The sequence below is a fragment of the Triturus cristatus genome, chromosome 6 (genome assembly GCF_964204655.1).
Source record: "Triturus cristatus chromosome 6, aTriCri1.1, whole genome shotgun sequence".
Classification (NCBI taxonomy): Eukaryota; Metazoa; Chordata; class Amphibia; order Caudata; family Salamandridae; genus Triturus; species Triturus cristatus.
In genome coordinates, this window is record NC_140589.1 from 1,446,883,352 (window position 1) to 1,446,899,699 (window position 16,348).

Genomic DNA, 16,348 nt, shown 5'->3' on the forward strand with positions numbered 1-16,348 from the left:
GAACCCCCACCCCACCCGTGTATCTACGGACCGTACCCCCACCCGTGAATGAATGGAGCGTACCAACACCCCACCCGTGTATGTACGGACCGTACCCCCACCCGTGAATGAATGGAGCGTACCAACACCCCACCAGTGTATGTACGGACCGTACCCCCACCCCACCAGTGTATGTACGGACCGTACCCCCACCCCACCAGTGTATGTACGGACCGTACCCCAGGCCCACACACCAGCACCCTCACCCAACATCGGGCATGTACGAGTCGTACTAAGCCATAGCAAAGGACAGCACTGTACAACAACATGGCCCATGTACGCACCGTACAGACGCTAAAAACACTCCTACTGAACCATGACTAACCAAAAAAACACAAGGACAGTCAATCCGAGGCCCACAACACTACAAAACATATCCAACAAGGCCAAATACATCCTATACACTGACCTGCAACTGACAAACAGATAAACAGAGGCCCAAACCACTACCACTCCTTATAACACACCCACCCAAAGTTCAAACACAGCCACACCCACAAATGGACCAATAAAAAGGCCCAACACACACAAACCATGATCCTTTGCAACAGATCCACTGCTGCCAGACCCCAGAGACAACGCACTGCACCATACTTCAACCATCAATACACCTTACACTTGCACTCCTTCACACAACCACCATCACAAACACACCCTCATCACATTCACACACACACACCTGCACACCCACAACCATCCACACCCACACCCATCCACACCCCCACCCCCACAACCATCCACACCCACACCCCCACAACCATCCACACCCACACCCCACACCATGCCCACCAACAAGAATCCAAAGTTCACAAAGGACGAGCTGGAGTCCCTTGTCGACGAAATCATCAGAGTCGAGCCACAGCTCTTTGGAACATTGGTCAGACGGACCAGCATATCAGAAAAAACTGCCATGTGGGAGAGGATAGTCAATTCCGTGAATGCTGTTGGGTCCACCAGAAGGACCAGGCATGAGTGCCAAGTCAGGTGGTACGATCTGCGGAGGACGGTCCGCCGCAAAATGACGGACGAGCACAACCAGGCCAACATCACTGGAGGAGGGCCATCCCGCAGACCGGTACACTACCATCCCTGGGAGGAGAAGGTGATGACCACGCTGGAGCCGTTGGCATGTGACGGACTAGAAGGAGTCCGAGAGCCTGGTGAGTACACAAACAACTCACCTCACATGGGGGAACGCCATATACAACCCAAATACCAATCATGCACGCAACCCCCACAAAGCCAGCACCGGACACAACCACACTCCAAAAACACACACATGCCACTAGCGCCTCCATGCCCCATGCCCCAAGCAATGCCAGGCCAAGTCACAGGCCACACAAAACACAAACACAAGACAGGATGTCCCCGATGCCGGGAGGGTGGGCCTCAAAACTAACAGAGCAACTCCGAAGCACACAACAATGCCCTCAGCCCATATGGCTGAGGGCACAGCCATACCAACAGTGTGTCCCCACACAGTACTGTTTTGCCTGCTAATGGTGGCCGCGTTGCAGGACGACATGGGTATGAAGGCACAATTTGCACATAACAGCAGCCAATGAAGACGCAGCACACTGAAAGAGTGTCAGCACACACCGCCACAGCAGCAGCGTAGACTCACACACTCCGCCCAATGGGTGCCCGCAGAGAAGAAACAAACCCACATGAACAAGCCAATGGCCTTTGCAAGACCTGCAAACTGTGTGTGCCCAGGAAGCTGGGCTGAGGTGACAGAGGGTGACACACAGAGGGAGGGAGAGGGGCAGAGAGAGGGACAGAGACAGAGGTGGACACAGGGAGACAAACAGAGGGAGGGAGGAGGCTGACAGAGGGAGGGAGAAATGGAGACGGACAGAGGGAGGAGGCTGACAGAGGGAGGGAGAAAGGGAGACGGACAGAGGGAGGAGGCTGACAGAGGGAGGGAGAAAGGGAGAGGGACAGAGGGAGGAGGCTGACAGAGGGAGGGAGAAAAGGGAGACGGGCAAAGGGAGGAGGCTGATAGAGGGAGGGAGAAAGGGAGACGGACAGAGGGAGGAGGCTGACAGAGGGAGGGAGAAAGGGAGAGGGACAGAGGGAGGAGGCTGACAGAGGGAGGGAGAAAGGGAGATGGACAGAGGGAGGAGGCTGACAGAGGGAGGGAGAAAGGGAGACGGACAGAGGGAGGAGGCTGACAGAGGGAGGGAGAAAGGGAGACAGACAGAGGGAGGAGGCTGACAGAGGGAGGGAGAAAGGGAGATGGACAGAGGGAGGAGGCTGACAAAGGGAGGGAGAAAGGGAGACAGACAAAGGGAGGAGGCTGATAGAGGGAGGGAGTAAGGGGTACAGAGGGAGACCAAATCACCCTTGGGTGGTGTGGCCATGTCCGCTCATCAGCAGGTGGACTGTGTGCATGTAGATAAGAAGGTGTGGCAGTGCCTTAACCCCCCCTTCAACCTTTGATAAACACTAGGCCATGTGTCAATCTGTGCACGAGTACATCCGTGCTGCAGGCACAAACAGAACCTTACACCCAGTATACCTACCCACTGTGTTCGTCAGAACCCTGTCACAAATTGTTAAGTTACCTACCTGCATTCTCAAATAGCATGGAAAAAACACCATTTGGCCACGTACAGTGCAACACGTAAGGCGGCTCTGCATGGCTTGCTACGCCCGCTCACTTCACTGCTGACTGCGTTCCCAAAATATGCATCAACTAAGATTGTGTCACACATAGGTAAAGTGTTGAAAGCTGTGGCCAAGGGACATACCCATGCACAAGTGCACTGTGTGAAGAATGCTAGCCAAATCCAACCACCCAGAGGAACTGTGCCAAATCAAAAAAGAATGAAACATGGATGTCGCATGTAACACAATTAACACTGTCTCTCTCACACACAGGTCAACGTCTTCGATCTCCCCCCAACACTGGGGGGAAGACTCACAGGACCAGGCTCTGCGTGAAGAGGACCCCAATGCCAGCGACGACTCTCACCACTCCGTGGATGACTCAGACCAACCTGGCCCCTCTGGTGTCCAACCACCTGCAGCACCTGCGGCAGGTACAACTGTGCCAACCACCACGCCCATTCCTGCCACATCCCAGGAGACACCCAGGAGCCCTGCCCGCACACAACAACGCAGCCAGTCTGTCCAGGAGGGACAAGGTTCTTCGGGCACCCAGGTGGAGGCAGGCGACACCGCAAATGCCATCCCTCAGGGTCCCGGAGACTCGATGTGCCCACAACGGCAGGCCAGGCGCAAGTGGGCAGGGGTGGTGGGAGTGGAGGACGGCGGAGGCCCGAACCTGCCCAGTTGGCTCAGGACCCGGCTATGGCACACGTCACAACCATCCTGGACGCATACCGGCGTGACTCCAGATGCATCGCCCAGGTAGTGGAGACCCTCAATGAGATGAAGGCCCTGCAGGTTGAGCATCATGCCCAGGATGGAGGCAAGACATGCAGAGCACTTGGCGGTGCACAGGGACATGAGCCAATCCCTCCGTCAGATCGCCCAAAGTCTGGAAAACCCTCCCTGTGCCACCAGGTGTAGAGCAGCACCAGCCCCAGGGAGGGAGGAGGAGGAGGAATCATCTGACGGAGCGTCCCTTGCACCGTCAAGCCAGGCGTCTGAGGGTCCCCGCAGGAAGGTGGGTCGTCCACGCAAAAGACCGTGAGAGTCAGCGGAACATCACCATCTCCCAGGTCACCTGGCCTGGCACCTGGCCCTATGGCCCAACAGCAGCACAGCAGCAAAGGACATTCTCTGCCACATGGCCTTGCTGGTCACTGTCTGACCAATGTTGACAAAGACTGTGGCACAGACTCTGATGACTGTCAATGGCAAGGACACCAACTCTCCCTGTGAACTTTGGATTCTACACTCCCGCCAAGCACCTCTTGTCACCCCCCCAAACACGTACCCCAGCACTAATAAAAATCATCACAATCACAAGATGATGCCGTCATTTTGCATTATTCCACTACATGTGTGTGTTGGAAAGTCAAACCATGCCTGATTTCTGAATTAACTCCGAACCACCATACCCTGGGGTCTGAGTCTGGCACAGGACACACATGGGTCACAACGTACCATCCAAGACAGACATGGAGCACCATACTCACCCGTGATGGGCCCAACCAGCTGAGGGGGTGCCCGCACAACTGTGCCCACAGACCTATATAGAAGAGCAACAGTCATGCGCAGAGGTCAGGGATCATGTGGAGTGTCCTGGGGTGGGAGTCCCAGGTATGTGTAGACACGTGGCAGAACCATGTCCTGCATGCTTGAGTCAGGTGGATGTGGCGAATGGTGGGCCAGCCAAGGTTGGATGCATGGAGATGGCACAATTGGGTGTTGGATCACAGTGCCACAAGGTTGTGTTGTGGGTGTGGGCTGCATCCTGAGGGTGTGCGTGGATTGAGAAGGTCATCCTGCAGCTGGCAGTGATCCACTCCCCCCATCTCTGTTGGACGTTGATGTGGCCTGGTCGCCGGATGTAGTAGCAGAGCTGTGCAGATGCACCCTGGATGTGGACAAGTATCATGGGATTTCTAACGCACATGTCCGTAGAGTGCAGGGTAGGAGTAGACACGGATGTCATAGTTGACCTGGGGGATGGTCTCCCTCTTGCCTTGAGGTGGATGGAACTGGGGATCTTGTGCATAATGCAGAGTGTGCTGCCGCATGAGGCACAGATGCTGCTGATCAGCATAGCACATGTCAGCAAGCAATCCATGATGGACACCAGCTCGTTTGCGTGGACACTGGGTGCCCTTGCAGCAGGGCCTGCAGCAGCATGCACCATGTCAAGGAAACAATGCCACAAGTAGCACACAAAGACAAGGATCTCAGGAAGGAACCATGCAAAAGGTGCATGTCAAGGAAGGAATGTCTGGTTCAACATGGCACACACACACACAATGGATTCACATGCGGCACAGTGGCCGTCGTGGAGACTGACAGGCCACAAAACCTACACAGCCATGGACAGCATGCACAATACAGAATCTAATCCCTGACAAACAGCTTGCATCTTGCTACTCTACACATAGACTCATATGCACCATCTCTGAGAACAATGCCAGACATGCCGCATGCAGTGGCAACAGACCACCATTGACAGAGATGAGGCACCTTGGAGGCAGAGGGACACCTTTATTAGTCATGTGTGTCGGAATGCTAATGCAACTCTGTCTACACATACACAGGTCATGTGGATGAAGACGTGGGACCAACACTGGCACCCCCCTTAGCACTACAGATGCTGCAAATTCATGGCACTGGCACACAAGTGACGGGTTACAGCTAAACACCCCCTGCTGCTCACGGAGAGCCTGCCATACACCATTGAGCCCCTAATGGGGAAATCACACACCATGTCAACCCGGTGCAACCCGTATGTTTCCGAGGCCAGTGTCACACACATTGATGGCTCCATCACAATCCCATTACAGATGACTGTCACCAAGTCTGACCATCAATTCAGGTGAATTCTGCTCCAGGTCATGTGCCTCATGGTGATTCTACATGTATGCAAAGTAACCAAACATGAACAGGAGCAGTGCACACACATTCAAAACAAATACCACTCCCAAAAAGCCTTGCTGCATCCCTTACCCGAAGGAGATTTTCAAACTTGTCCGTACATGTAACGCTGATTCGGCACATGTTGCTGTGATCATGAGGAATAGCAGGAGCACAACAATGCCACCAGCAGACAGCATGCGCAAGTACCTGTGGATGGGAGACACACCAGAAGTCAGCCAAAAGAAGTACATCCGCATGCATGTGCATGTACTCGACACGTATTAGGTTGTCAACATGCTAGGTGACAATGATGACTCTGGAAAAACATTCTTCTATTGCACCATCACTCGAGTGACACATCCAAACACACCTCAGACTCACTTGGAAGACATGCCGATGGACACACACATTGCAACACATGCCACACACAGCCCAATGCGTGCACACTCAGACACTGGAACTCACCACTAAGCAAAGAAGTCGCGTATGAGCCGACTCCGCATGTCCTCCACCGCCTCCTCCTCCTCCACATCACTTGCCTCGTGCCCAAGCCCTTCATCCTCCACGGGTGGATGGTCCTGCTCATCTGGATCCAGGATGAGTGGCACAGCTTTCTCCACTGCCATGTTGTGCAGCATGCAGCACACGAGGAATATCTTGCAGACCTTCACCGGTGCATATGGGAGTGCACCACCGGTCTTGTGGAGGCAACGGAATCGGCTCTTCAGGAGGCCAAACGTCCTCTCTATCACTCGCCGGGTCCGCCCATGGGCGTTGTTGTAGCGGTGATCGGCAGCCGTGCTGGGGTTGCGGAGAGGCGTGATCAGCCATGGCATATTGGGATAGCCAGCGTCCCCTACGAGGAAACATCATGGACAAGAGTGGGTCAGGAGAAGCAGTAACACAGTAAGATGACGTTAAATACAGGACTGCCAGAGTATACCCACCAACAATGCATGCTCGTTCGTTGCGCAGCTGCAGCATCATTTCAGGCACCCTGCTATGCCTCATGATGTACGCATCGTGTGCTGATCCTGGAAAACGAGCACAGACATGTGAAATCACCATTTTGGCAAGACACACCGCAAGGGCATTAATGGAGTGGTAATGCTTGCGGTTATGGAAGGCTACCTCCTGTGCCTGTGGTGGTACCAAAGCCACATGTGTTCCATCTATTGACCCAATGACATGGGGCATCCCTCCCAGGGCATAGAACTCACGCTTGACAGCTGTCAACTGCTCAGGAGTTGGGAATTTTATGAACTCATCAAGGTGCTCCAACATGGCCTCTAAAAAATCATGCAGAACACGGTTTAACATGGTTTGGGACATCCCACCCACATGGGCAATGGTATGTTGAAAGGTACCCGTGGCCAAGAAATGTAGGGCTGCCATCACCTTCACCTTGGGTGTCAGTGCACCAGGATACCTGTGTAGCGGCTGGAGGTGTGCTGCCAGCCGTGTCGTCAAGTCCTCAATCAAACGTTGGGGGAAGCAGTTGCGGCGTATACAGTAATTTTCCCGCATGTCAGCCAAGTCCGGAATTGCTCGAGGGAGAGGCGGAGCCCTGCAGTGAATTAGAAGGGACAACGAAGAGTGAGTACAGTACACCACCAATGTCAATGTACTGAGCACATGGCCAAAGGCAATACACATATGCTACATACAGAGTCAGGTCTGTGCAATATGCCCTGGACACGTATGGCAGCCATGTGACACTCCTACCAAGAGACAGCTCCAAACGTTTATTCTCAACCTCATAGTGCCATGCCATGAAACTAGCTGTGGGCCAGTGTAAGTGAGCAGGCAGACGCATTACAGGAGTCACAGACAACCAAATATGTGCAGAGGAAGGATGTTTATTGTAAAGACAGGTTGCGGAACACTAGAGGCACAGGTCACATGTAATGGAAAAAGGACAGACCACACACCTTGCCATGAAGGATTACATTTCAATAATGATCCCACATACATTGAGAGTATGCAGATATGTCCTTGTTTTGAAACTCCGTGTCAATGCATACACACACACCTTACGTCAGATTCCACATGTGGCGTGGTATGCGTAACACTGTGCCATGGCCATCTACACACAGACACATGTTGGTTGCAGCAACTGCAGATGCGTTTGACCAAACACCTACAGCAAGCTAATGGGAACACACGACACATACATGACATAGTCACATCGTGCAACGCGGGTAGTCACATGTCAGGTGTAAAAACCCCTGTAGCTGGCATCAGGGGACAGTTGCGTGTGTTGTTGACTGTGCCATGGCAGTGACGCTTTTCACAAGTGTTCTGTACTACATGCACACATGTCAAAGGAGTGAAGGGGATGTCTGGCACATAGTCCACCATCACACATGACATCTGTACACATCTCATCATACATCTATTGCCTTCACAACTCAGGAGTAATGTGCCACATTACAGCCTGACACACCTGTGCCCCACACATGTAGTACTGCACAGACAATGCCTTGATGTCCAGCCTTGGACAAGTATGTCAGCTCTATTCCTTTCTGTGTGCTGCCTGTCACCACTGTCAGGTGTGGAATGCACCGTACATGCGCTCTGAGGGCGTGTGTACGTTCCCCATCACTATGGGAGTGCTGCCGTAGGCCTACCCATAGAGAAACGGCCCGTACACGTGCGTGTACGGGGCGTATCACTATGGGTACGCATATGCGAGCAAAGCCATAGTGAAACGGCCCGTACACGCGCGTGTATGGGGCGTATCACTATGGGTACGCATACGCGAGCAAAGCCATAGTGAAACGGCCCGTACACGTGCGTGTACGGGGCGTATCACTATGGGTACGCATACGCGAGCAAAGCCATAGTGAAACGGCCTGTACACGCGCGTGTACGGGGCGTATCACTATGGGTACGCATACGCGAGCAAAGCCATAGTGAAACGGCCCGTACACGCGCGTGTACGGGGCGTATCACTATGGGTACGCATACGCGAGCAAAGCCATAGTGATACGCCCCGTACACGCGCGTGTGGCAGGTATTCTCCTCTCTTTGTGGTAATTCTTAGTTCCCCTGGTTTACCTGCCCGTATCCTATCTCAGGGGTCCCCCTTCTTAGTGGATGTTTAGTCACAGCCCTGTGCTGTGGGGGCTGTTTGGTCCTCTCATTGGAATAATTGTGCTTTAATTGTTTGTTACCCCTTTGTTCTGTTCTTTTTGTCTGACCACATCTCTGCACAAATTTCTACCTTTTGATTACTAGTTTGCCTGGTACCCCGTTATTGGGGTGTGACCCCTGCTCATTTTCATCATGGAAAGTATTAAGACTTTCGGATTTTCAGATGAAGACTTTGCCAAAATGATAGGTTTAGTCGCTGGCAGTGACCAACAATTCACCTTAAATAAAGGGTTGGAGGGGGAATGGACCAAACTCCTAAATTTGAAGAAAAAGAGCAACCATACTGAATTCCATGTTAAATTCATGCTGGAATACCTGAAAGCAGGAACGATCCCCATTGGATTGAGGGTCAGGAATATACCTGGCCTCTTTATAGAGATCAGACAATTTTTCGAAAGATGGGCTCTAATATCCAACAGATGTTCCAGAGATTGGATGATGTTGATCGTGGAAACTGCCAGAGAAGTTATAGCTATCCTCAACAGAGAGATAGAAGAACTGGAAGAAAAACTGAAAAAAGACAACCCAGTTGAAATGGGGAAGAAGAAACTAGAGGAAATCTGTCTAGAACTTGACTCCTTCACAGATTATCTCTTGAAGAGAAAAACAGACGAGCTTAGGAAAGACATCCGCGCATTCTCTCAAGAACGCGCATACCCCTATCTAACTACCAACTTCTATAACACCCCAGAAGATTCCACCTCTGGCAGTAATACCCCCAGATGGGGTAATAGACGGGTCACCACCTTCTCAGACACCACTGACTCTGAAGGTGAGGGCCCCAGTAACTATGACTCCAACTATCAACATAGGCAAGACACCTTTGAAAGACCAACTATGCCTAATCGTTTTTTAGGCAATCGCAGGGGGAATTTCCGCCCCAGAACGCGAAACCCACATCAAAGGAACTACCGTCAGGATCAACCCCAGCCACAAATGTACATTCAGACACGCCAACAACAATACTGGAAAACGTAAAAAGCATTCCCGTGTTCAACCTGTCTAATACCTGTGTGGGCCCCGAAGCTCTGACTCTTTTATCCAGGGGCCTTTCCTTTGTCCCTACAAACAACTTCAGTAAATTTGAACTTTTGAAAGATCTCTATCTATTTTTCCATAAAATCAGATTAAAAAAATATTTCTTCAACAGACCCTCCCTTGAAACTGAAGAAAATCCATCTGGCCTGAAGCCCCCGTCCAACTTCACTCCCTCGTTGGAAGTAGTTGGCCCGGAGATTGGCATCTTCGAGAAGGTCGTCACAAAAAAGATATGTAAAATCATCAAATACGTACCCAAACCCCCTAGCAACCTCTCTAGTGAGGAAACCAACACTTTGCTAGCTCTTAAATCCAACCAAAACCTTACCATCAAACCCTGCGATAAGGGTGGGGGCATTGTGATTTTCGACACCCCCACATATATCGACAAGATGAATACCCTTTTGGCTGATGACAGACACTATAAACAAATTGGCAAGAATCCTGAATCTATCCTGAAAAAACGCATCCTTACTCTGGTGGAGGAGGCCGTTGACAAAGGACATATATGTTCTAAAGAAGCGGAGTTCCTGACACCTAGCTACACCCGTATGCCCATTATCTATGGGGTCCCTAAGACCCACAAGAACATCCTGGATCCCCCTCTGAGACCGATAGTATCTACTATCGGATCAGCCACAGAACCCCTCTCCAAATACATTGACCGTTTTCTTCAACCGTTGGTCAATAAACTGGAGTCCTTTGTCAAAGATACTGGCCATTTCATCTCCAGAATTGAGGGAGCGTCTTTTTCTGCTGATAGCGAACTGTTGGTAACACTGGATCTTGAATCCTTATACACCAACATCCCTCAGGAGGGAGCCCTATTGGTTGTACAAGAGACCCTGGCATCCGAGCCCGAGATCACCAATGCTCCTCTCATTATCCAATGCCTCAAAATAGTTCTCTATGAAAACTATTTTGAATTTAACCATTGTTTCTTTCAACAGATTCAGGGAGTCAGCATGGGGGCGTCTTGCGCTCCTAGCATTGCTTGTCTCTATATGGGACATTTTGAACTTAGGAATATCTACAATGAAGTGGCCCCATTTTACAAAAATGTTCGCACATGGGTCCGATTCATTGATGATATTTTCTTCATTTGGGAGGGCGACCAGACCTCATTGGATGTCTTTTTATTGTGGATCAATGCGGCTGATATTAATCTTAAGTTCACTGCCCATTCTAGCAACCTCCAATTGGAGTTCCTTGATGTTTGGATTAAACACAATGAAAACAAACTCTACGTATCCCTATTCACTAAACCTACTGCAAGGAACACGCTTTTGCAGTATGGCAGTTATCACCCTCGCTGCCAAAGGGACAGCATTCCTTTCAGTCAGTTTCTTCGAATTCGAAGAAACTGCTCCAACATCAATGACTTCCTTGACCAAGCTGATGTACTTAGGAGGAAACTTATCCATCGAGGCTATCCCCAGAAACTTATAAAGGATTCCCTCAAAAGGGCTAGATACTTCAACCGAGACTCCATGTTTCTTCCCAAGGAAAAGCAACTTGCTGATAAACTGGTCTGTGTGACCAAACACTCCAACATTGATCACAAATTGAGACAGACGATAAATTCTTGTTGGTATCTCCTCAACATGGGCAATGAGGATTACACACTCCCGAAACCTATCTTTGCATTTATAAGGAACAAGAACCTTAAGAACCATCTGGTCAAAGGTAAACTTCAGGGACCTCCTTCCCCTCAACAAAAAGCCATCATTGGCCCTGGACCTATTTTGGGCAACCACCGGTGCGGCAATTGTCAGGCCTGCCCCAATGCTATTACAGGAGATACCATTGACACCCCGGAATGCCAGATCAAACTATCTAAAATGACGAACTGCCGTACCTCCAACATTGTGTATTTGATTTTGTGTCCATGTCGCATGATTTACGTTGGAGAGACTGGACGGGAATGCAGGACCAGAATTGGGGAACACAAGTCCAATATTCGAACTAGGAAATTGTCTGCCCCGTTGGTCCAGCATTGGCTTGAAAAGAACCACACTGAACAGGATCTCAAGTGGTCGATCTTAGAGAGAATTGTGACCCACCCCGGAAAAGATCCCGCACAGACCCGCAAAAAAAGAGAGGTATTCTGGATCTACCTCCTTAACGCAGTGAATAAAGGCCTAAATGAACATTGCCCCTGGGAGAATGCTATAACATAACCCCACTGGCTAATGTTCATGTTTGCCCTTTCCCCTGTTACATCTCGGGATCCCTTTTACTATTTTTAATCGCTGTGATTCATGAATCCCCACTAGGTTTTCTGATCCTTTCGTTCTGTAATTGAGGTTATTTGGCCCTCTTCTAGTTCTGGATTCAAGCTGATCTTACTCCTATAAAATGGACGCTATGTCTTTTGTTCAGTTTTCCCTCATTTTTTATTCTTCCCCCCCCCCCCCTTTTTTACTCCTGTTACCCTCTACCCCCCCTCCTTGCGGTTGAGATTAGCTAGAAATTGTCTGCCTGCATAGGATGTATCTTACTCGCTCAACATGGCCGCCGTGCTTGCTTTTCATTACTTTCCCCTCTGTCCTATTTTTACTTTTACCACATTTCCTCGCGTTGATCATTCCTGGCCGTCTATTGGCTAGCCGACTCCCGGCATGGACTTATGAGGAGACGGTGTCTCCCCTGACTCTCCCATGCACGGAAGCCTTTCATCCGCTGTGTACCCGAAAGATCTTTGCTCCGTGTTTATTTGTTGTTCCTGCCGGCGAAAACAGGTAAGCGGCCCTCTACCTATCTGGACTCCCTCATCCTTACTCTAAGCCCTTTATACGTTGATAGTGCGTTTGATGTCGATTTCCTTTGTCACCGCAGGCTTCGACGCATTTGTTACTCGCCTCTAAATTCTTCCATCTTGCTCAACTGACGGGGAGGCTGCTGTGTACCGATTTTCCTCCTGACGAAAGAAAAACCTCCACTTGCCTTAATCCATCGGTGACGTGTCATTCTCCGCCCCCGTTCAAATAAGGATTGATCCTCAGACGACCCACGGGTAGGTGGCTGATAGTGCCCATCGCCCTTTTGCGTTTATCGTAATTTCATTATAGACGAATATCGGGCTGAACTCGTGAATGTCGCTTTTGTAATTTTTCAGATACATAACCTCCCCAGGCCTCCATCCTTTCCTAGAAGCCAGCTCTCCATTTGAGAACCACCATATTTGCCGATTGGCAGAAAATCCTTTGACCGCTAGGTACTGGTTGGCCCCTTTACCCTGAGAGCATTCAGTAATCTTCACTCACTGATTATGCTATCTCTTCCTCCTTGATGGGCTATAAGGTTGCACTACTAATGGTTAATTTCGGTGGTTGTGATCCAGGCCCTGATTAGTCTCCTATCTGGGTCTATCTTGTTTCTTGCACTCTGTGTTTTCGCAATTGCCTTGATCCAGGGAGAAGCTTTCCTAATCCCTACTCATTGGTTGCACGTTGACCCATATATATGTGCACATTGTTTTTTTAAAAAAAACACACAGATATGTGTTCTGTCCTTTCTTTGTTCTTGCACCTTATTCCAATTTTTAGATGTAATTCTCAAATTTTCATATTTAACCCCATTGACCGATGGCAAACCTCTTGTGACAATTGATCTATTAAATATAGGCTTTATTGATCTTTTTAGCATGCCGCCATGAATGACTTTGAACCATAGCCTTATACTGTATCATTTATTCATTGTTTGACCCTTAATAATACTTGGGCTATTGAACTTGTACATACATACATCTGTACATATATTTTTTCCCATTTTGTTTATTTTTTCCTATGTCTACAGGTGTGCCTGTCCTACTACTCCTGCCCTCCTTCGCCCTGATGAAGGTGCAGCCCCTGCTGGGGCTTGTACACCGAAACGCGCGTTGGCGTTCTTAAGCCTATTTTTGGCTGCTTAAAATGTGCTCATTGGCGCTTTTTAGCCCTCCGGGCTGTTAAAACTTTATTCACTGAATTTGAATTGTGGAATTACTATTCAACTACGTATATGTTTTTATTTCTGTGTATTAATGTGATGTGGTGCATGATGTCGCTGTCGAATGAGTGCTAGTATGATCGTGTTGTTTTGAAGGAGCTTTGTGGGACTGTTAGCAATTTTATGTATAGGAATTGTGTTATGTTTTGATATTCATCTTTGGTTTTTGATGTTAACCAACACACACAAAAAAATTACGGTATATACATAAACAAAAATGATAAAATAATAAAAAAATAATTAAAAGATCTATAAATCTATCTGTATCTCCACTTGTTTGTTCTTTGTCCTGGTTTGCCTTTTGGCTGTGGTTATTAACTGCTTGGACCGTGTTTAGGGCCTTGTTCTTTTATCAATCTGTGGCAGGTATTCTCCTTTCTTTGTGGTACACACCCCTCCTGTGTCTGGGCACTGCTGGGATGACTCTGCACACACCCCTCCTGTGTCTGGGCACTGCTGGGAGGACTCTGCACACACCCCTCCTGTGTCTGGGCACTGCTGGGGGGACTCTGCACCCACCCCTCCTGCGTCTGGGCACTGCTGGGAGGACTCTGCACACACCCCTCCTGTGTCTGGGCACTGCTGGGAGGACTCTGCACACACCCCTCCTGTGTCTGGGCACTGCTGGGAGGACTCTGCACACACCCCTCTTGTGTCTGGGCACTGCTGGGAGTGATAGGCACACACCCCTCCTATGTCTGGGCACTGCTGGGAGGACTCTGCACACACCCCTCCTGTGTCTGGGCACTGCTGGGAGGACTTTGCACACACCCCTCCTGTGTCTGGGCACTGCTGGGAGGACTCTGCACCCACCCCTCCTGCGTCTGGGCACTGCTGGGAATGATAGGCACACACCCCTCCTGTGTCTGGGCACTGCTGGGAGGACTCTGCACACACCCCTTTTGTGTCTGGGCACTGCTGGGAGTGATAGGCACACATCCCTCCTGTGTCTGGGCACTTCTGGGAGGACTCTGCACACACCCCTCCTGTGTCTGGGCACTGCTGGGGGGACTCTGCACCCACCCCTCCTGCGTCTGGGCACTGCTGGGAGGACTCTGCACACACCCCTCCTGTGTCTGGGCACTGCTGGGAGGACTCTGCACCCACCCCTCCTGCGTCTGGGCACTGCTGGGAATGATAGGCACACACCCCTCCTGTGTCTGGGCACTGCTGGGAGGACTCTGCACACACCCCTCTTGTGTCTGGGCACTGCTGGGAGTGATAGGCACACACCCCTCCTGTGTCTGGGCACTGCTGGGAGGACTCTGCACACACCCCTCCTGTGTCTGGGCACTGCTGGGAATGATAGGCACACACCCCTCCTGTGTCTGGGCACTGCTGGGAGGACTCTGCACACACCCCTCTTGTGTCTGGGCACTGCTTGGAGTGATAGGCACACACCCCTCCTGCGTCTGGGCACTGCTGGGAGGACTCTGCACACACCCCTCTTGTGTCTGGGCACTGCTGGGAGTGATAGGCACACACCCCTCCTATGTCTGGGCACTGCTGGGAGGACTCTGCACACACCCCTCCTGTGTCTGGGCACTGCTGGGAGGACTCTGCACACACCCCTCCTGTGTCTGGGCACTGCTGGGGGGACTCTGCACCCACCCCTCCTGCGTCTGGGCACTGCTGGGAGGACTCTGCACACACCCCTCCTGTGTCTGGGCACTGATGGGAGGACTCTGCACCCACCCCTCCTGCGTCTGGGCACTGCTGGGAATGATAGGCACACACCCCTCCTGTGTCTGAGCACTGCTGGGAAGGACTCTGCACACACCCCTCCTGCGTCTGGGCACTGCTGGGAATGATAGGCACACACCCCTCCTGTGTCTGGGCACTGCTGGGAGGACTCTGCACACACCCCTCCTGTGTCTGGGCACTGCTGGGAGGACTCTGCACACACCCCTCCTGTGTCTGGCCATGTACGCTCCATACATACACGGGTGGGGGTACGGTCCGTACATACACTGTTGGGGTGGGGGTACGCTCCATACATACACTGTTGGGGTGGGGGTATGCTTCATACATACACTGTTGGGGTGGGGGTACGGTCCATACATACACTGTTGGGGTGGGGGTACGCTCCATACGTACGCGGGTGTGGGTACGGTCCGTACATACACAGGTGGGGGTACGCCCCGAACATACGCGGGTGTGGGTACGGTCCCTACATACACGGGTGGGGGTACGCTCCGAACATACGCGGGTCTGGGTACGCTCCATGCATACACGGGTGGGGGTACGGTCCGTACATACACTGTTGGGGTGGGGGTACGCTCCATACATACACTGTTGGGGTGGGGGTACGCTCCATACATACACAGTTGGGGTGGGGGTACGGTCCATACATACGCTGTTGGGGTGGGGGTACGCTCCATACGTACGCGGGTGTGGGTATGGTCCGTACATACACGGGTGGGGGTACGCTCCGAACATACGCGGGTCTGGGTACGCTCCATGCATACACGGGTGGGGGTACGGTCCGTACATACACTGTTGGGGTGGGGGTACGCTCCATACATACACTGTTGGGGTGGGGGTACGGTCCATACATACGCTGTTGGGGTGGGGGTACGCTCCATACGTACGCGGGTGTGGGTACGGTCCG